Source organism: Peromyscus eremicus, chromosome 20, assembly GCF_949786415.1.
Source record: "Peromyscus eremicus chromosome 20, PerEre_H2_v1, whole genome shotgun sequence".
Taxonomy (NCBI): domain Eukaryota; kingdom Metazoa; phylum Chordata; class Mammalia; order Rodentia; family Cricetidae; genus Peromyscus; species Peromyscus eremicus.
This window is the reverse complement of record NC_081436.1, coordinates 54,509,107-54,532,382: the sequence shown is the minus strand read 5'-3', so window position 1 is coordinate 54,532,382 and position 23,276 is coordinate 54,509,107. Positions and strand designations below refer to the sequence as shown.

Genomic DNA, 23,276 nt, shown 5'->3' with positions numbered 1-23,276 from the left:
CTTTGATGATTTTTGCATCGTAATGTTGAATAGTGGCTGTGTCTGAGTGGTTGGACCCAACTCAAAAAGTTCCTTTGTGTCATCCTTATGAGCATACTATTTAAGTGATGACAAGACATTTGAGCAATTTTCATAAGGCAATTCTTGATCTGGTTTATGTTCTAGAAATTCTGGTTGTTGTGTCAAAGACTGTCTGGGAAGGTATCAATATTCTCAGGAAAGTTGAAAGTTCAGCTTTAAGTATTTTATTTTGTTTTGTTTTGGAGACCAGAGGAACCTTATGTATTTGACAGAAGTATCTCCTCGTGTAAAAGAATTTACTTTAATCTCTGCAGGTTAATAATACAAGCATGTTTTATCATATTTTTAATGTAAATTAATTGAGTTCTCAGAGGTTCAAGTTAAAATCTTGTTCAAATTAAAATGAAAAAAATTACAGTGCTTTAAATAACATATTTGAAAATCTTTGAAGATATCCTAGTTCCCTTAAAGAATGACTTCTCATATTCCATGAAAACAATCCCTTTATCTTAGAATAGGGAAAGAGAATATAGTTATTATGTTTTTGTGCTTAAAAACATATCATCTATCTATCAACTATATATTTCTTTTTTTTCTGACCCTTAGTTTTTTATATTTATTAAGTTTAGTTTTACATTATCTGCCACATTTAGAAACTTTTGTCCCCACATACATTAATGTACATTATATTTGCTGCTATAAATTTTATTAAAGTTCTATCTTCCCATATACCCTCTGGGTCATTCAGACTTAAAATATTTCCTTCCTTCCTGTAACAGTAACGTTGATTATATTCTGCCTGAGAAACACCATTATGTTCTAGTTTATGTCCATGTGGACATGGTGTCTCTCAAAAAATCTCTTCACCTCTTCTGAAGCAGGATTTGTCCTTGCACTTCTGATGCACAGTAAAAGAAATAGATACTTCTTATTTCTATCTTAATGACCCTACAGGAACTTTCATAAGGCAGCTAAAGATGTTTAAACTCTGGGGTTACTCACTTTCAAAGTCCTCTTCTCTCTTTTGCTCTGAACACTCTCAATTGTGAATGAAAGAGAAAGAGGAGCTCAGTCAAAGGGTGGAGAATGAAGAATCAACCAAAGTTGGTATCATTTTGTTCCTTTTGTGAAGATCCTGGTGCTGCTGACAATGATGGCCATGAATACAGCCTCTTCACACTCTTCTCATGTCCTTCCACACAGCAATGTCTCTCTTCAATTCTTGCTACACTAGACTCTATGTTTGTTCCCAAAAGGAACTCAGTGAGGTAGTCTTCTAATCCCACCTTTGGACAATCATAATGAATACTTACCCCTACCCCCATGAGGATCATGGTTGAAGTGGGTGGAAGTGCAATTGAGGACTTCAGAATGATGAAGGAATGGCTGTCAGATTGGGACCCATGCCAAGTTGATGTTCCAAGCTAGAAGCAGAACCTCTAGCTGTCAACAAGAAACTGCACCTGATATTCCCAGTAGGGACAGGCAAAGCTGGATGCCTCCCAAACAGATCAGGCCAATCAACTGTCTCACCCACTCAGAGGGCCTGATCCAGTTGGTGACCCCTCAGCCATTGGTTCATATTTCATGTGTTTCCATTCGTTTGGCTATTTGTCCCTGTGCTTTATCCAACCTTGGTCTCAACAATTCTCGCTCATATAAACCCTCCTCAGTCTTGCTAATTGGACTCCCAGAGATCCACCCGGGGCCTAGTCATGGATCTCTACATCCAGATCCCTCAGTAGTTGGATGAGGTTTCTAGCACAACAATTAGGGTGTTTGGCCATCCCATCACCAGAGTAGGTCAGTTCGGGCTGTCTCTCGACCATTGCCAGCAGTGTGTTGTGGGGGTATCTTTGTGGATTTCTGTGGGCCTCTCTAGCACTTTGCTTCTTCCTATTCTCATGTGGTCTTCATTTACCATGGTCTCCTATTCCTTGTTCTCCCTCTCTGTTGTTGATCCAGCTGGGATCTCCCGCTCCCCCAAGCTCTCTTTCCCTCGACCCTCGCCCTTCACTAACCCCACTCATATCCAGGCTGTTCATGTAGATCTCATTCCATTTCTCTGTCATTGGGTGATCCCCTTGTCTTTCTTGGTGTCCTGTTTTCCAGGTAGCCTCCCTGGTGATGTGAGTAGCAGTCCAGTCATACTTGTTCCACATCTAGTATCCTGCTATGAGTGAGTACATACCATGTTTGTTTTTCTGAGTCTGGGTTACCTCACTCAGGATGATTTTTTCTAGATCCATCCATTTGTCTGCAAACCTCATGATGTCATTGTTTTTCTCTGCTGAGTAGTATTCCATTGTGTATATGTACCACATTTTGTTTATCCATTCTTCAGTTGAAGGGCATCTAGGTTGTTTCCAGGTTCTGGCTATTACAAACAATGCTGATATGAACATAGCTGAACAAGTGCTCTTGTGGTGTGGTTGAGCATTCCTTGGGTATATGCCCAAGAGTGGTATAGCTGGATCTTGGGAGAGATGGATTCCCAATTTTCTAAGAAAGTGCCATATTGATTTCCAAAGTGGTTGTACAAGCTTGCATTCTCACCAGCAGTGGAGGAGAGTTCCCCTAGCTCCACATCCTCTCCAGCATAAGGTGTCTTCAGTGTTTTTGATCTTAGCCATTCTGACAGGCTTAAGGTGGTATCTCAGAGTTGTTTTGGTTTGCATTTCACTGATGATTAGGGATGTTGAGCAATTCCTTAAATGTCTTTCAGCCATTTGAGTTTCCTCTGTTGAGAATTCTCTGTTTAGTTCTATAGCCCATTTCTTAATTGGACTGTTGGGCATTTTGATGTCTAATTTCTTGAGTTCCTTATATATTCTGGATATCAGTCCTCTGTCAGATGTGGGGTTCCCATTCTGTAAGCTGTCGCTTTGCCTTGTTGACCGTATCCTTTGCTCCACAAAAGCTTCTCAGTTTCAAGAGGTCCCATTGATTGATTGTTTCTTGTAGCTAGAGTTTTCCTGCCTGGCCCACAGTCAGGGCAAATCTCTCTCACCCGCCAGTCCCACAGCTTCTCAGACCCGACCAAGTAAACACATAGACTTATATTGGTTACAAACTGTATGGCCGTGGCAGGCTTCTTGCTAACTGTTCTTATATCTTAAATTAATCCATTTCCATTAATCTACACCTTGCCACATGGCTTGTGGCTTACTGGTACTTTACATCTTCCTTGTCCTGATGGCGGCTGGCAGTGTCTCTCTCACTCAGCCTTCCACTTCCCAGAATTCTTCTCTTTGTCCCGCCTATACTTCCTGCCTAGCCAATGGCCAATCAGTGATTTATTTACTGACCAATCAGCAACACACTTGACATACAGACCATCCCACAGCAGTTTCTCTCAGTGTCTGTGCTACTGGTGTTCTATTTAGGAAGTGGCCTCCTATGCCAATGCGTTCAAGACTACTTCCTACCTTCTCTTCTAGCAGGTTCAGAGTAGGTGGATTTATGTTGAGGTCCTTGATCTACTTGGACTTAAGTTTTGTGCACGGTGATAGATATGGATCTATTTGCAGCCTTCTACATGTTGATATCCAGTTTTGCCAGCACCATTTGTTGAAGATGCTTTCTTTTTTCCATTGTGCACTTTTGGCTTCTTTGTCAAAAATTGTATGTTCATAGGTGTGCGGATTAATGTCAGGGTCTTCAATTTGATTCCATTGGTCCACATGTCGGTTTTTATGCCAGTACCAAGCTGTTTTTATTACTGTAGCTCTATAGTACAGCTTGAAGTCAGGGATCGTGATGCCTCCAGAGGTTGTGTTATAGTACAGGATTCTTTTGGCTATCCTGGGTTTTTTGTTTTTCCATATGAAGTTAAGTATTATTCTTTCCAGGTCTGTGAAAAATTGTGTTGGTATTTTGATGGGGATTGCATTAAATCTGTAGATTGCTTTTGGTAAGATTGCCATTTGTACTATGTTAGTTCTGCCTATCCATGAGCATGGGAGAGCTTTCCATTTTCTGACACCTTCTTCAATTTCTTTTTTCAGGGACTTAAAGTTCTTGTCATATAGGTCTTTCACTTGCTTGGTTAGTGTTACCCCAAGGTATTTTATGTCATTTGTGGTTATAGTAAAGGGTGATGTATCTCTGATTTCCTTCTCCGCTTCTTTGTCTATTGTATACAGGAGGGCTACTGATTTTTTTGAGTTGATCTTGTATCCTGCTATGTTGCTGAAGGTGTTTATAAGCTGTATCAGTTCCTTGGTGGAATCTTTGGGGTTGCTCAAGTATACTATCATGTCATCTGCAAATAGGGAAAGCTTGACTTCTTCCTTTCCAATTTGTATCCCCTTAATCTCCTTATGTTGTCTTATTGCTCTGGCTAGAACTTCAAGTACTATATTGAATAAGTGTGGGGAGAGCGGACAGCCTTGCCTCGTTCCTGATTTTAGTGGAATTGCTTTGAGTTTCTCTCCATTTAATTTGATGTTGGCTGTTGGCTTGCTGTAAATTGCCTTTATTATCTTTATTATGTTTAGGTATGTTCCCTGTATTCCTGATCGCTCCAAGACCTTTATCATGAAGGGGTGTTGGATTTTGTCAAATGCCTTTTCAGCATCTAGTGAGATGATCATGTGGTTTTTTTCTTTGAGTTTATTTATATGGTGTATTACATTGACAGACTTTCGTATGTTGAACCATCCTTGCATCCCTGGAATGAATCCTACTTGATCATGGTGGATAATTGTTTTGATGTGTTCTTGGAGTCTGTTTGCCAGTATTTTATTGAGTATTTTTGCATCAATGTTCATGAGGGAGATCGGTCTGTAGTTCTCTTTCTTTGTTGTATCCTTGTTTGGTTTAGGAATCAGGGTAATTGTAGCCTCATAGAAGGAGTTTGGTAATGTTCCTTCTGTTTCTATTGTGTGGAACAATTTAGAGAGTATTGGTATTAACTCTTCTTTGAAGATCTGGTAGAATTCTGCACTGAAACCATCTGGTCCTGGGCTTTTTTTGGTTGGGAGACTTTTAATGACTGTTTCTATTTCGTTAGGGGTTATTGGACTATTTAAATAGTTTATCTGGTCTTGATTTAGTTTAGGTATGTGGTACCTATCCAGAAAATTATCCATTTCTTTTAGGTTTTCCAGTTTTGTGGAATAGAGGTTTTTGAAGTATGACCTGATGATTCTCTGGATTTCCTCAATGTCTGTTGTTATGTCCTCCTTTTCATTTCTGATTTTGTTGATTTGGATGCTCTCTCTCTGTCTTTTGGTTAGTTTGGATAAGGGCTTGTCTATCTTGTTGATTTTCTCAAAGAACCAACTCTTTGTTTCATTAATTTTTTTGTATTGTTCTCTTTGTTTCTATTTTATTGATTTCAGCTCTCAGTTTGATAATTTCCTGGCATCTATTTTTCCTGGGAGACTTTGCTTCTTCTTGTTCTATAGCTTTCAGGTGTGCTGTTAAGTCACTAGTGTGAGATTGCTCCAGCTTATTTATGTTGGCATTTAGTGCTATGAATTTCCCTCTTAGTACTGCTTTCATAGTGTCCCATAGGTTTGGATATGTGCTGTCTTCATTTTCGTTGATCTCTAGGAAGTCTTTAATTTCTTTCTTTATTTCTTCCTTAACCCATTGATGATTCAATTGGTATTATTCAGTTTCCATGAGATTGTAGGTTTTCTGTAGTTTTTGTTGTTGTTGAAATCCAACTTTAGACCATGGTGGTCTGATCGAACACAGGAGGTTATTCCAATTGTTTTGTATCTGTTTAGATTTGTTTTGTGGCCAAGTATGTGGTTGATTTTAGAAAAGGTTCCATGGGGTGCTGAGAAGAAGGTATATTCTTTTTTTGTTAGGATAGAATGTTCTGTAGATATCGATTAAGTCCATTTGGGTCATGACATCAATTAAGTCCTTTATTTCTCTGTTAAGTTTCAATTTGGGAGATCTGTCCAGTGGTGAAAGTGGGGTGTTGAGGTCTCCCACTATTAATGTGTGGGGTTTTATATGTGATTTAAGCTTTAGTAATGTTTCTTTTATATATGTGGGTGCCCTTGTGTTTGGGGCATAAATGATCAGAATTGAGACTTTATCTTGGTGGATCTTTCCTGTGATGAGTATGTAATGCCCTTCTTGATCTCTTTTGATTGATTTTAGTTTGAAGTCTATTTTGCTGGATATCAGGATGGCTACACCCGCTTGTTTCTTAAGACCGTTTGATTGGAAAGTCTTTTCCCAGCCTTTTATTTTTAGGTAGTGTCTATCTTTGAATTTGAGATGTGTTTCTTGTATGCAGCAGAAAGATGGGTCCTGCTTTCGTATCCATTCTGTAAGCCTATGTCTTTTTATAGGTGAATTAAGTCCATTGATATTGAGGGATATTAATGTCCAGTGATTGTTCATTCCTGTTATTTTTTGGTGGTGATGTGTGTGTACTTTTCTTCATTGGGGTTTACTGCTGTGGCTTTATCTATTGCCTGTGTTTTCGAGGGTGTATCTGACTTCCTTAGGTTGGAATTTTCCTTCTAGTGCTTTCGGTAGGGCTGGGTTTGTGGATAAATATTGTTTAAATCTGGCTTTGTCATGGAATGTCTTGTTCACTCCATCTATGATGATTGAAAGTTTTGCTGGCTATATTAGTCTAGGCTGACATCCATGGTCTCTTAGTGTCTGCATTACATCTATCCAGGTCCTTCTGGCTTTCAAAGTCTCCATTGAGAAATCGGGTGTTATTCTGATAGGTTTGCCTTTATATGTCACTTGGCCTTTTTCCTTTGCTGCTCTTAATATTCTTTCTTTATTCTGTACGTTTAATTGTTTAATTATTATGTGGCGAGGGGACTTTTTTGGGGGGTCTAGTCTGTTTGGTGTTCTATAGGCTTCTTGTATCTTCATAGGCATTTCCTTCTTTAAGTTGGGAAAGTTTTCTTCTATGATCTTGTTGAATATATTTTCTGTGCCCTTGAGTTGGTATTTTTCTCCTTCCTCTACCCCTATTATTCGTAGGTTTGGTCTTTTCATGGTGTCCCAAATTTCTTGGACATTTTGGTTCATGACTTTGTTGGCTTTAGTGTTTTCTTTGACTGATGAATCTATTTCTTCTACTGTATCTTCAATGCTAGAGATCCTCTCTTCCATCTCTTACATTCTGTTGATTATTCTTGCATCTGAAGTTCCCAATCGTTTTCTCAGATTTTCTATTTCCAGCATTCCCTCTGTTTGTGTCTTCTTCATTTTTTCTATTTCCCTTTTCAGGTCTTGGACTGTTTCCTTCATTTGATTCATTGATTTTTCTTGATTTTCTTTCAGTACTTTATTGTTTTCTTCCAGGACTTTATTGATTTCTTCTAACTTGTTTGTCCTTTCCTCTAGTTGTTTACAGCATTCTTCACATTTTTTTGTCTTTTCCTCTACACAAGCCTCTAACTTCTTCATGATGTCATTCATAAGGCTATTTTCTTCTGCTTCTTCCAATTTCCGATGTTCAGGTCTAGGTGTTGGAGGAGGGCTAGGGCCTGGTGATGCTGTATTGCTATTCATTTTGTTGTATGCGTTTTTGCCTTGACGTCTGCCCATCTCTTGTGGTTCGTTCTTGGCCTTATCTGCACACTTGGTTCAGACAGAGCTGACAGATTCAGGGAGTCTTTCTCTCTTGTCCAGATGGGAGCTCTCTTGTCCAAATTGGAAGTCTGGGGCAGGATGGGAGCTCTTGTCCAGAAGGGAAGTCCGGGGCAGGATGGGAGCTCTCTTCTCTCTCTCTCTCTCTCTCTCTCTCTCTCTCTCTCTCTCTCTCTGAGCTCCAGAAGGGAAGTCCGGGGCAAGATGGGAGCTGGGGGCCGGCCTCTCCATCTATATATTTCTATATGCCTGTCTGTTATCTATCTGTAGCTATCATCTGTTTACCTGGTTATCTCTCTGTATCTGTCTGTCTGTCTATCTGTCATCTACTTATCCATTCATCTGTCTACCTATCATCTCTTTTACTTACTTGTCTATGTATAAAACATTTAAATTTGCCCACAAATGATCTCCTTAGAAGATTTAGGATTACCTCATTCAAAGTCCAAAGTAAGTGCCTTCTGTACTTTATTTTTTTCTTTTGTTGTTGTTTTGTTTTGCTTCTAAGAGACAGAAGCCAGGCCACGTTTGCTTAAACAATTAAAACTTTGCTTTTGTAATGTGAAAACCCAGAGAACACAAAATTATGTCCATTTAAATATTTTGGCATATACACAGGAGACATCAAACTGAGAGCATTTGCGGGAACTCATTAGCTAATTGACTCATTCAGTTAAGTCCACTAACAGGCAGCCTTTGGGTGCAAACTGATTGGAGTTCTGGCTTCCTTTCCCTGTGATTTTTTTGTCAATGTTGCCCACGTGTCCACTTTTTCCTGAAGTTCAGGTTCATTATGTGGCCAAATATGTACAAAAACACTACGCTTCATATCGATGAGCTGAATTATTTTTTTCAAGGTCTCCCTCAATTTATTTAAGGAAACTACAAAGGTGGAAATGATTTTGCACAAAAGTGGTTGTTATATGAAGCTCAGAATCCAACAGACAAAAAAAAAAAAAAAAAAAAAAACCAGCCAGTGAGGAACCTCTCCTACTCCTGTTACTTCAATGCTAACCAGTTAAGCCTAGTCCCCAGTGGATGTTTCAAATATATCCAGCTTTGAATGGGTTCTATGTGTACAGAACATGTATGACTGGAGACTTGACCAGGACCAAAAATCTTCTTTGGGCTCACAAATGGGACCATCTGTGTCAGAGAAATGGTGGGACATAAGCCTGAATAGACAAGTAGGCCCAGACCTCTATACTGTCATTCCCAACATCCTAGAAACTGAAGGTAACAGAGAATGGGTAACCATGTAGGGTAGCTCTGTGGTCATCTGTTTAAAATCCAGAGAGCCAGAGTTTAAATTTGAACTTTGTTTGTCACACTTTCATAACAGAAAACTATTTCAATGCCAGACACATGAATAAATATGTTATTACTGGGAAACAGAATATTTTGAGATAGTTCAAAAGTCAGCTCTTTTCAGTTTACGTGACTTAGAATGAGCACCAGGTAGAATTTCAAGGGAAAACAGTATACAAAGGAAGGAAAGGATGGCAAAATAACAAAATTATAACATCTGTAATACCTTTTAAATAAAAACATTCAATTGTTTTATGTCAACAAAATCCAAATACCATATGTGCTTAGATGAATTAATTGAAGCCTAATTAGTGTTTAGAACAAAAATTCTTTTTCTACTTTATTCTTTTGAGAGTCTTATAGGCAATTATAAACTGGTAGGTTTTCAACCTCAGAAGTTATTGGACAGTTCTAGATGCTAGGAGTCCAAGTTCAAGGCACTATGACATTTGGAGAATGATTAGGACTCTATTCTTAGTTCATAAACAATGACTTCTCCTTGTGTACTCACATGATAAAGGGGGACAGCCGATACAATGAAATTACTTTTTAGGAGTACTAATTGCCATGATGAATTTGTGCCTTCATGACTTGGTTTCCTCTCAGCATCTTTACCTTCTAATGTTATCACTTGGAGATTAGGATTTCACATATGAATTTTTGAAAGTGGCTATAAATCTTGATATTCTAGTACTAAGCATTGAGATACAACCACCATTTAACATACAAACTCACTCAAACTCATTTTATTACATCAACAGCAGGAGATTGAAAGGAATCAATAAAATTAAATTTCTGTTGTACTTTGGATTTAATTCCACTTGTTTTCAGGAACATTTTGAACAATCATTATTACCTAGAAGGAAGACCAAAAATACAACTAAGCAGAAAAAACCTGAGCATTGAATATTTCAAAACTATTTTTACTTCCATATCTGAAACTAATGTAATGTGACATTGCATACTATTATTGACTATAGCAGGAATGAAGTTGATACACTAAGGAAAAATGCTCTACATACAGCTTTTTTTATGTAGCCCTGTTGATGACAGAATTCTGCTTAATTAAAAAAACACATGTGATTTTTTTGAATGAATCAAGGAATTATAATTGAAATACATTTGATTTCTTGCACCTATCATCTTCTAGTCTCAGAAAAGAAATATGTGTTAAGAAATGTGTGCTCATTTGCATGTTTGCATATATGTTGGAGAAATAGGGAATAAGTAAGTTAAACATAAATTAGATTTATTATTGTTATTTTTCATCATAATTATTATTGTTTCATGTTACATTTTAGGTGAAGGCATGAATTAATGCTAGAAAAGTTAGTTAAAAAAATCTACACAGTAGGTAATGATAGTTAGTAGAACCCCATAAAATAAAATCTGCGAAGAAAATGCTCTATAAAACATATGGTAAGTAGACATAGCTAAGGTTGTAAGTGATAGAGTAAATTTTCACATTTATGAAAATTGCTGTATGTTATATAAAACTAATGTTTATAGAGACATAGTACAAGACAAATGCTTGAAAGCAAAAATATTCAAAGGAATTACAATTTAAATCCTATTAATGGACTAAATTGAGGGGATTGGATCCCTGCATAGCTAGGCATTTTCCAGACATGAATGTGACTAATCTACAGGTTCCTAAGTATTCTAAAGGGAGAAATAAAGGTTTAATAGAGTGTTACCTTGGAGTCATTAATGTAATCCTTTAAAATGTATAAGGGTTTGATTTTCGTAGCAATCACTGAGTATTTCAACAGTAATGTAAGAAATTTGCCTCTGGGTATCTTCTAATGACTTTTTATGTGACATGTTTGGCTATTGGCTTAGAAAATAAATTAAAAATCACAAGAACATTGTGTATATTTTCCATCCAAGTTGGCTTTCAGGCTTTGTTCCAAATGCAGCTGATTTTAAAGGTCTTTATGGAAACAACAACAACAACAACAACAAAAAGACAAAGAAATTTCAAAAAGACTGAACTTGTTCAGTATGTTCTAGCCACAGTTAATACATAATACATCATATTTTATATGTAGTTTTCTCTAACCTGGCTTGATGATTATCTAGAGAGGGAAAAGGAGAGAGACAGAAACAGACACACACACACACACACACACACACACACACACACACACACACACGTAGAGACAGAGAGAGAAAGAGAACAGACAGAAAGACAGACAGACAGACACATCTACACCCACACCTAGAGAGAGAGAGAGACAGAGACAGAGAGAGAGACAGAGACAGAGAGAGACAGAGAGAGACAGAGACAGAGACAGAGAGAGACAGAGAGAGAGACAGAGAGAGAGAGAGACAGAGAGACAGAGAGAGAGAGAGAGAAAGAGAGAGACTCTCCAAACATTTTATCTCTTCTACAAGTATAAAACAACTATATAATGTCCATGGTCTTATTCTTTTATTTGCTTTGGTGTTTTATGTGTGCATTTGACAGTAAATAAGCAGGATATTTTAGGAGTGATCAATAGCATATAGATAAGGAGCTTGCTTTGACATAGACTTGAAGAAAGAGTCCCCTTTCAACCGAGGTGCTAGCACTGCACTTTCAGATGACGTCTCTGTCCCTTCCTCAGATATGGTAAGACAGAAGTTCACAAAACCTCTGTGTCACAGCTGCCTTGCTGTGTGTGAAGTGCAGGGAACCTGAGTAGGTGGCAAGACTGAGTTTTAGAACTACAGTCTTCCCTTCTCCTCAGGCCTTGGATCAAAATCTAGAGGAGCTTTCTGATCATGAGTTCAATTTCTGACCAATGGGGATACTAAAATCTCCCAATTCATAGAGGCCTTGTGAGGGGTAAATATATAATGTGAGCACAAGAGTTCTTGTTGAAAATAAAAGTAAGTCCTTTTTATTTTCATTATTCTCATTATGGGGTGTTCTTTGAAGATAAAGAGGTTCATGGAGTGTAACCCACTATTCCCAGGTGAAGTCCAATAGATGAAATCAATTCAGCTACCTTCAGTGACTTCCAGAGAGCCAACTTCAAAAGGCAATAGTAGGACTGTGAACAATGGATGCTCCCCCTGTGTGCTTCATGCTCTAGTTCTACACAGAAGAAAAACACAACCTTACTGTCGAGCTTGAACAGCATTTCTATAGCAACTTCAATCAAAAATAAACTAAGTGTCATAGAATGAAAGGGAGTTGAAAATAATGTTGTATTTCATTAAATGAAGTCACTTTTAAGGGTGATTTTCTAAGATCTAAAAATAGTGAACTTCTTTTTGTTGTGCCCTCACGGGTTTGCAGCAAACTTTGTGAAATGCTAAGATTTGATATTGCTTTGAACAGATTTTCAAGTGCACCAAATACATAGCAAATTTTACCTCTCTTCTTTTTAAAACACCTCCATAAAATACACATACAAAACGCATGTCCTAGTTGTATCAAGTAGTTGAAAATACGTAGAAGATTCATTTTGAAGATCATAAGAAATGAATTCTGGAGAAGTTAATTGAAATTATTTGTTTAAAATCATAGATTACATGGAAGTTTTTCCAATGGTTACACACCGAGTAGACCTTCAATTTGCCATTCCATTAATTCCTGATGTCTGGGGCAATGGCAGCCCAGAACATGTGGGAGTGGCCAACCAATGTTTGGTTTGACTTGAGGCCCACCCACAAGAGGTATCCCATGCCCTACACTGTCTGGATGGCCAGGAACTAGAGACTGGATAATTCAGAGATCTAGGGTAGAACCAAACATGCCTGACTGACTAACTAACAAATAAATAAATAATTCTTAATGATATTCAGCTGTGTTCATAGATTAGTGCCTTGTCTACTCACCATCAGACAGGCTTCCTCAGGCAGCAGATCAGAGCAGTTACAGAGACCCACAGCCAGGCATTGTACAGAGAGAGAGTCTAAATTATAGGTTTCTATCAGGTTCCCAGGTCCCTCTATCAGAGATCAGGGAGCCCTATGAATGAGGGGGAGGAAAGATTGTAGGAATTAGAGGTGATGGAGGACACCAGGAGAACATGGCCCACCAAATCAACTAAGCAGGTCTCACAAGAGCTCACAGAGACTATAGCAAAAAGCCTGTTGCCTGTTGAATATGTATTATGGTCTGTTCCAGGTCATTTGCATATGCATTATAGCTCTTAGCTTGGTGTTCTTGTGAGACTTTTAACAGTGTGAATAAGTGTAACTGACTCATTTTTTCTTTTTTATTTATTCTTCTCTCATATATTCCAACCAAAGTTTCCCTCCCCTCCTCTTGTCCCAGTCACTCCCTCTACCTTCCATCTCCCTGAGATCCACTCCTCCTCTATTTCCCTTCTGAAAAGGGCAAGCCTCCCAAGGATATTAACCAAACATAGCATAACAAGTTGTGCTAAGATTGGGTACATTCCCCTCATATTAAGGCTGGATGAGACAACCAAGTAGGAGAAAAAGAGTCTCAAAAGCTGGAAAAAAAAAAGAGTCAGAGACAGACCTACTTTCACTGAAGAATCCCACAAGAACACCTATGTATACAAGAATAAAGTCTATGCAGAAAATCTAACTTACACCCAAATAGGGTCTGTGATTGTTGCTTCAATCTCTGTGGTCTCCTATGCACTCTGCTTAGTTGATTCTGTGGGTCATGTTCTTGTGGTAACTTTGACCCCTCTGGCTCCTACAAAACTTCCTCCCACCCTTCCACAGGATAGATCAGGCTGATGTTTGGCTGATGGTCTCTGCATCTGTTCCCATCACTTGCTGGTTGCAACCTCTCTGATGACAGTTGGGCTAGGAACTGATCTCTGAGTATGGCAGAGTATAGAAGAGTATAGCAAAATATCATTAGGAATCTTTTAATGACTTGTTTTTTAGGGGTGGTGGTGATAATCTTTGGTTCTATCCTGGAGACAGAAGTTGAGAAAGCCTTTGATAAGTTAAAAAAAAAAAAAAAGAAAAGAAAAGAAAAAGAAAGAAAAAGAAAAAGGAAAACCTCTGCCTTGGCTGAAAGCACAGTCCTTAAGAGCACCCATGTCCCAGAAATTTTAAAGCCCTATTTTAAATGTTCTCGTAATGGTTATTTTTGACCGATTTTTGGTGAATTCTCCTTAAGGATCAAAACTGTGATAATGTTTATCTTCCCATCCAGACTCAAGAATTGAAAAACTCTTGGAAGAGGATACTCAAGCAAAGTCTGGACCGCCTTTCTGAAATAGGGCTCACCTCGAAAGCAAATGAAAACAACAGGAGCCCGGAAGAGAGTTTTCATCTTCAGGAGTGAGAGACACTTATGAAGCCCCAGAAGATGTTGTTGATGTCAGACATTGAGTTCAAGGGGAAGCAGGTGAATGTGAATTTATTATCTAAATGGGAAATGGAGTTACTTATATTCACACAGAGTATGGCAGAATAAAATACCACTTAGTTTAAAATGAACAAACCTCATACAAATCTGATTTTTCCCTGAATACATAGATTTTGATCTTATATTAAAAATGATTAATTTGAATACATTTTTTTTATACCACTTACACGTCCTAACTTTAACCTTTTCATTTGTACTCTATGGGCTCCATTGAGGATGGGAAAGAGTGGGGAGAGGATATGAGAGTGCACGGATCTTATTTTCCTTCTGTTTGTGTGCTATCATGGTTCTCATTGCAGGTGCCGATGTTGCCCAAGAGGAACACTTGACTCATTAGACACATGACTCTCTTCCATGTAAATTATTGTAGTCCTTGACAAATAATTCATAGGTGGCTCACTCTTCTTAATGCACTTTAAATTACCCTCACAATTCTCTGAGCTCGGGGTGCTACGGCTTCTCCAACGTCAGTCTTATATAATCCAAAGCCTGGGTTGTGGAGTCATTACCATAAGAGGGTTGGGGGCTGATAAATAACCTGGGAATAAATTATAATTTCTAATCAATTGAGATAATTTCTCTTGTTGATTAAAAATTCAAGTTAAAAATACGTGATGCCTAACATCCACAGAGATTTCAGTCTTCAGGATGGATTGAAGAGGACACTGAATTCTGATGTTGTTTGTTTGTTTGTTTCTCTTTTCTCTTTGTCAGCTCTGTCAATTTAATAATGACATCTACATATAAAATTTACTCCTGGGCCTCACATCTATTCATCGTATCATCCCTCAGCATAAAGAGCTATTTTTTTTTTTTCCGAGACATAGTTTCTCTGTGTAGTTTCGGTGCCTGGCCTGGCTCTAGCTCCGTAGACCAGGCTGACCTCGAACTCACAGAGATCCTCCTGGCTCTGCCTCCTCAGTGCTGGGATTAAAGGCGTGTACCACCACCGCCCGGCATAAAGAGCTATTCTTAGTAAATGAATGCTATTGTAATTATGGAAACTGTCCTAGGACAGTTTTCCTAAGGTCAGACATCTGTATCAAAAGGAAACTGTAATCAGAGTTTTTGTCGATGGAAAGGGATTGGTCACAAACCATCCAAAATTAATCATAGAGACAAGAGTAAAAATTCAAAATAAAATATTGAGATAAAGCTTAAAAGTAAAGGGTTTGCCTAGCACATGTAAGGACTTGGATTCCTTCCTCATCGTTGCAATATATAAAGAAATGAATGAATAAATAATTAAATAAATATAATTTCCTCAGTTAATAAAGGAAATAGCATTGAATTACCTAATTCCTCGATTCCTGTTGAAGTGAGGAATGTCCTTAGTTCATCCTTGACACGCTCTTACACTTGCTGAGAGAGGAATAGAATTAGAATGCCTCGCTAAAATTATTTTTCACTGAACTTTTAGATTTATGCAAAGCCGGATGCTTAGTAATTCACAGTCTACCAAAATGGGCATTACGTAAATATAAATGCCCATGCTTTGTATTTGCTCATTGCTTTTCAAAGGTCATTCGTGAGATATCAAGGCATTATTCACTTACTTTTATATGAGGATTTCACATTTTTTTATCACAGAGTTCATATATCATCTGTGTCTTTGTATGTGTGCCAATTGAAGAAAGATGTGCCATCACCCTCAAAATAGAGTGATGCTTTTTGAAACCACTTTAGTGGATATATTATAGCATAGATTTTTAGAATTTAAATACAGCGTGAATTGGATAATCCAATATTATTTCCTTTGTTAACTAAAATAAATTTGACATTACACTGTATATTTTGTAGCTTATAACGAATTAAATACTCTTATCCTGTTGCCTATATAGAGATAATGTTTGTTATGCAGTGACTATGTGACAAAAGGAGAAAGATATTGGGAAAGAATATCACAATATATTGCTTTCACAGATCTGCAACAGGGCAGCTCATTATGAAGTTAAACATATGATTGTTTCAGAGAATAATAGTCATACAGAAATACAGAGGAATTACAGAAACAGAGTTAATTTAGAAATTAATTAACTGTGCATTGCTAGGGTTTAACTTGCACCTAAACGCATGAATAGGGATTGTCAGATAAACAAAGAACAAAGGAAATTCACAGTTAGAACACTGTTGATGCTGAGAAGCAAAGGAATGAAAAACATGAGATGAGTTCAGGAGGAGGCATCATTTGCTATCCAGACCATGATGCATTTGAGAGGACAAGTGGATATTAGTAATTAAAAGTACATTATGTTTTAGAATACTATTGATCTAGAAATTTAACTTAATGTTGATAAATATTTGTAATAGTTCTAATGAAATGCTATCAAAGTAAATTTTAAAATTAAAAAAGATTCATGCATAATAAAAGATATGAAAATGCTCTTTTTCATTTCATTATCTGAACATTAAATTATAGAAATAGAATAATTAACTGTGATGAATTATTTATATTCCACTCTAGATTAGACTTCTGGTATCTAGCAAGTATTTTTATCAGGCCACTTACAGTAAGTACAAATATTTGCATCTTTCCACAGAGTATACTGAGACTATAAGGATGCATTTGAAACTCTTGTGAATTTAAAGGAATTTTTGTTAACAATTAAATATATGTGTATGCTTGTGTGTGTGTGTGTATGTGCACATGTATGTATGTGCAATGGTAATCAAAGAAAAGAAAAGGTTACCAACTTGAGAATGTGGATAGGATAAGGAAGGTCTTAGAGGGAGGGTAACTGGGAGGGACTAGAGAGAGAAAGGAGAGGGAAGAAGAGGTATAATTTTGTTTCAGCTGAAAACATATCTTTAGAAAAAGAAACAGGCATTTAAATTGCTCTGCACATGAAATACTAAGAATTTTAACAAGTGTAGAAATGTAAGGAGAACTAAAATCGGGGTCATGTAGTTGTATTTTCTCACGTAGCTCTCTATTATTTTCCAGTGTAGTCTTCCTTCCCATGACAAAAACTGTCTAAAGTCTGTTTAGTTTAGTGTGGTTGTTAAATTAAAATACCCTTTTAGGAACTAACTAGAATTATATATTAAATTGATCATTAGTGTATGAATGTTTTAAAACGTATGTTTTCACAGAGAAGATGAAACAAAACTCATCTATTCAGCAGTTCAGTACTTACAAATGCCACTGAGAGCAGATAGCACACCACTCAGGGCACACAAGAAAGGCAAGCAGTTGGAAACATGTATACCCATGAGCAGGGAGGGAGCAAAGGAGAGAATGTGTGAGTCTGTAGCTGAAAGAAATCTTAATTGATGTTCATGACATTAGCTGGCTTTTAAAAATATTTTTATTAATTCTTTGATAATTCCATTCTATTTTGATGATATTCATCCCTCTCCCCCAACTCCAATGGCTCAATTTAGAGTCTAAGTGATCTAAATTTTAGACCAATCACATATGAGTTCTGTGCAGTCACGTGGTGACTGAGATGTGGTTCCTGTTGCAGGTCTGAAGCAGTCAACAAGAACTGTGGAGTCAGTGGGGGATCAGGTGAATAGTTGTATCCAAAATTCCATATACAGGATGTTATAGAGACTGCTTATATAAAGCAGATGTCCACACGGAACAGATCAAATAACTAGGAAGAGACAGAGAACCTGACTCTGTGTTATTAGTAACTAAACTAGAGAGAAAAATTAATCTCCTTCAAAATGGAGGCAAAAGTATCATAATAATTCACCAAAAAATTTAATTATGGAAAAATATGCCACCCTTAAGAATGTTGCCATCAATAGCTGATACAACTTGGGGCCAATTAAACCCACAAAAAACTTTGACCTACAATTTTTCCTGCCTGCAAGATGTGCTGGGATAATGGTAGTACTGGACTTGTGCAAGTGGCCGACCAATGACTGGTTCAGCTTGAAGCTCACACCATGTGAGAGAGCCCATGCCTGACACTGCCTGGATGATCAGGAACTGAAAGCTGGATAGCTCACAGACCTAGGACTTAACAAAACTGGCAAATTAAAAAAAAAAGTCAATGAAATTATTTCTAACGATATTCTGCTATACTCACACACAAGTTCCTAGCCTAATCATCATCGGAGAGGTTTCATCCAGGAAGGAGTGGGAGTAGATGCAGAGACCCATAGTCAAACACTAGTCAGAGCTCAGTGAACCCTGCTGAAGAAGGGAAGGAAGAACTGTAGGAGCCAGAGGGGTCAAGGACACCAGGAGAACATAACCTACAGAATCAACTAAGCAGGGCTCGTAGGGGTTCACAGGGGCTCACAATGACTGAAGTTAAAATAACAGAGCCTGCATGGATCTGATCTAGATCCTCTGCATATATGTTATAGTTGTGTAGCTTGGTGTTCTTGTGGTCCTCCTAACAGCGGGAGTGGGGGATGCCTCTGAATCTTTTGCCTACTCTTTGGACCCTTTTCCTCCAATCAGATTGCCTTGTCTAGCCTTGTTATGAGAAGCTGTGCCTGGTCTTATTATAACTTGTTATTCCATGTTTGATTTATATCCCTGGGAGGCCTGCTCTTCTCTGGGGGAGAGAGGAGGTTGGGGAGGAGAATGAGAAGAGTGAAAGGAGGGAAAAACTGCAGTTGGTTGGTAATGTATGAGAGAAGAATAATATAAAAGAAAAGATTCAGATGATTTAGTCTGCTTTCGCAATTGACAGTGACTCAGTTCTAAAAGTGCTTCAATACAATCTTTAATTGTATTTGAAAATCAATAGAAATATGTTTTTCAAACTAATATTGAGTTAAAATACTGAGAGCTATAATAAAATACTGGAGTTAAAAGCATCAGCTATACTAAAAAGTGAGATCATTAATCTAAAATTAGTCCTCTATATGCTTGTAATACATAAGCAGTACACTGTAAGATTCTCCTCTGAATTTTAGTGAAAGGATACATTGATTTTATTTGTAATTCAATGTCCTTCTTCTAAGGTTGGCACTGTTCCATGAATTTGCATGTGACTAGAGGGAGGAATATTTCAGGACCTACTTTCTGAAAACTCATCGAGAGTGTAAAGCTACTGGATGAATAGACTTGTTTAAATTGACTGCAGTAGGGTAGGGTTGTCACCTCCCTAGATCATGCTGTGACTTTTGGTTAAGTAATTATTAAGGATTTAATTGTGAAAAACCAAAGAAGACAAATGTAGATGTAGAACGTTCATTGGTTTGGCATGCAAATACAGGGTCTAAGACTCAACTTCCATTGTTATCTATGAAATGGGCATATGATTGGTGAGATCACAGGCATCAGAGTTGAGGACTGAAATCTGGGTAGTTCAAACTACCCAGAAAGAAATGCATTTTTATTGGTAAAATTATTAAGGCCACTCCACGTAGTTAAAAGGGAGGTTTATTTTGTAGGGTAACTTACAAGCGAAGGGATAGGCTACAGGGTCTGGGAAAGGTGTAGCACAGTCCGGTGGTGTTCTCTGGAGAACTCTGCTCAATCTATCTCCAGCATCCAGGGTCCAGGAACCAAGAGAGCCAGAGCATCTGGATCTCGGGTCTTCAGGGTCCTCTCTCCACCCCGCCTTGTAGGCGTGACCATTACCGAAGCCTCAATGGAGGTTGGAACTTCCAGATCAAAGCTGGAATGGCTACCCACTACATATTTTGTTACAGAACAAATCCTTACATAATATATAATGTCTTCTTTGACTTCTTATCCAGTGTTGTATGGTAGTTTTAAAAATCTCAAAATGTTGGATTTTTCTTTATACAGTGAATGTAATCACTTTGTTTCCCATTCCATGCACATTATCATCTCATAGGTAAATATTTGATCATTACGAAGTGTAGTACGCATTGACAGAGCATGGTGCTATGTCAATATGCACAGCTTTTAAATAAAATATTTATCAATCAAAATGATGCAGCCATTTAGAACAAATGGACCTAATCTTTTATAATCATTTTCTTTTGTTGCTTCACAGTTATACTTCCCCTACTCTTACTCTTTCATGTCTGCTTAAATAGAATGGATACAACCTTATCTCAAAGCTCAAACTATTTTTAAGGAGTTCTTTTGTATCTGTTTTTTCTTAAGTGAGATCTTCTCCATCCATGGTTTTCAATTGCTTACACTATTTTTAATTTGGTTTGAACAGACTTTTTTGGCGGACTGCACCTTTAAGAATGTATGTTTTGCCTTAATATGTACACTACAGAATGCCTTTCTGTAAGCCAGAAATGACAGCCTTCCCTAGCAGGAAAGGGTCATCAGGGTTGTTTGAATGTTGGCTGTAAGTGCAAAGCATTCTGGTTGGACACCACCTGAGAAAGCCTTCCCTGCTGGTAGAAGTCAATGAGCTTAGGACACATATTGTGTGCACACACTCTTAGACATTACTCTAGTATGCGGGAGCTCAGGAGGTGGTGTTTACTATAAGCCCAATGTGTTCAGGCTGTAGAAATGCTTGAAAACCTCCAAGATATTCCTTATGGAAATGGAATGTGTTAATATTACCATTGCTGCTGTCACCATTTATAATCTCTTATAATTTTCTTTAATTTGAGTGAGATTGACACAGGACAGGTGACATTCACTTCCTCTCAAATTACTCTTTGGACTTGTCACTCATACGGTAATGAAAGTATTATGTTTTTGCCATTTTGCATTCACATTTGTTCAATAAAATGCTACTAAGTACCTATTACTCAATGGACATGCTCTGTGTGCTGAGAGATGCTGTCATTAAAATAAATTGTATTTATCTACTTTTACATTGACTACAGGGTGGTTCTATTACCCCTTAGTGACTAAACATGAATGAGCATGTAAATGTTTTAAAGCTGTGTTTTTCAGAAATGATCCCTAGACTAGCAGTGTCAACATTGTCTGGGAGCCTGCTAGAAATGCCCCCAATGAATCAGACCTTTTCAGGAGGCTCCAAGGTATGTGTTTTAACAAGGGCTCAGGGGGATTCAGTTGATGCAAGAACTTAAGATCCATTTTTTTTTTATAGGATGCCTGTTACAGAGAAGGTCACTAGAATCTGGAGGGAACTGAAGACAGTATTGCTGAGCTATAATAAAAGTAGAAAATGAGATTACCTTCCCATTGAAGTGAAGAGTCAGACAAGAACAATTCAATATGGGGATATAAAAAACTGGGATTTTATTTAACGTCTGCAAAGAGGGCATCCAGATGTAAAGAGATATTAACTATTAAAAGATGGGTTAAAAGCTATTGAAGTCATGATGGTTCATGCCTGTAAACACAGAATTCAAGAATGTGGGAAAAAGGACTTCAGAGGTTCTAGGCTATCCTAGGGTACAGTGTGCAACCTGTAACAAAAAACAAACAAACTAGCAAAGAAAGAAAGAAAGAAAGAAAGAAAGAAAGAAAGAAAGAAAGAAAGAAAGAAGAAAGGAAGGAAGGAAGGAAGGAAAAAAAGGAAGGAAGAAAAAGAAAGAAAAGAAAACATAATGCTACTGAATACTGAATTTACTTGCATTATTATTTTGCTCAGAGGTAGTTCCTTCAGCAACCAAGGTTGATGGGATCTGTGTGGAACATTACAGCACCCACTGTGCTTGTTACAATGCATTCTCTGTAGATGCATTGGTGCCTTTTGTGTATCTCATACCTCCTCATGGCTGGCTTTGTTCCTCAAATTTCTATCGTTGGTAGCTTGTCTCACTGAAAATGTCACCTGCAGTATTTCTGTACTACAAGTAAAAAATAGAGGACAGCATATCTGTTGACAAAGACTTAAAACTTAGTTGAATGATTCTTTGTACACCATTTAAAAGACATTCTGATTTTTATGCATGTATTTATTTCTACCAATCTGCTCAGAGAATAAAAGTTAACATAGTATTTATTTCATTGTCTCTGATGAAAATCTTTGACATGCAAAGCATTTTTTCACTCAGACGGTTAACGTTTTTTGTAACCACATTCTTGTTTTTTAATTAATTCATTGTGCTGAGTTGACAGCATACTCATACAGATTTCTCCGGCGAAATTATCATTAATTTGTAATTGTATCCAAACCATAAAGTTTGAATTTAGACTATAAAGGTAAGATGAACGCATCATTGGTTACATTCTTGATTATGTTTCATCTAGATCTCCCTTTCCCAACATCAAAGGCTCTCATGGTCATTAATAGATTCATTCCTTTACTAATTCATTCATTACTCATTCTAGAAGCTTTCAACTTCACTTGCATATTTAATTATATTACTATTAAGTGAGAGAAATCAGTCCAAATTTGTCAAATGAATGTACCATATGGAATATCAATAAATATTAAATTATGTTCCATGCACTTTTTTATTCTTTTGAATAGTGCATTCCATGCCTGGATAGATCAACTATTGAGAAGTAATCACAGGTTAGCTTTCTTTTTTTTTTTTTTATTTTGCAATACAGTTCAGTTCTATATATCAGCCACAGATTCCTTTGTTCTCCCCCCTCCCGCCCCTCTCACCTTCCCCAAGCCCACCCCCCATTCCCACCTCCTCCAGGGCAAAGCCTTCCCCACAGACTGAGATCAACCTGGTAGACTCAGTTCAGGCAGGTCCAGTCCCCTCCTCCCAGGCCGAGCCAAGCGACCCTGCAGAGGCCCCAGGTTTCAAACAGCGGACTCATGCAATGAGCACAGGACGCAGTCCCACTGCCTGGATGCCTCCCAAACAGATCAAGCCAATCAACTGTCTCACCCATTCAGAGGGCCTGATCCAGTTGGGGACCCCTCAGCCATTGGATCAACAGCAGAGAGGAAGAACAAGGAATAGGAGACCATGGTAAATGAAGACCACATGAGAATAGGAAGAAGCAAAGTGCTAGAGAGGCCCACAGAAATCCACAAAGATACCCCCACAACAGACTGCTGGCAATGGTTGAGAGACAGCCCGAACTGACCTACTCTGGTGATGGGATGGCCAAACACCCTAATTGTCGTGCTAGAAACCCCATCCAACGACTGAGGGATCTGGATGCAGAGATCCATGGCTAGGCCCCGGGTGGAGCTCTGGGAGTCCAATTAGTGAGAAAGAGGAGGGT

The 23,276-nt window shown here is 37.9% G+C and overlaps 1 long non-coding RNA gene across 1 annotated transcript in view; it reads left to right on the top strand.

Moving 5' to 3' along the window:
• Nucleotides 1-21,520, top strand: part of LOC131896726 (uncharacterized) — a 49,580-nt gene extending 28,060 nt beyond the window's left edge. The window contains exons 2-3 of the long non-coding RNA XR_009375500.1: nt 14,048-14,242; nt 21,229-21,520. This is a non-coding gene — a long non-coding RNA (uncharacterized LOC131896726). The remainder of the gene's footprint in view (nt 1-14,047; nt 14,243-21,228) is intronic.
• Nucleotides 21,521-23,276: the final 1,756 nt, after the last annotated feature.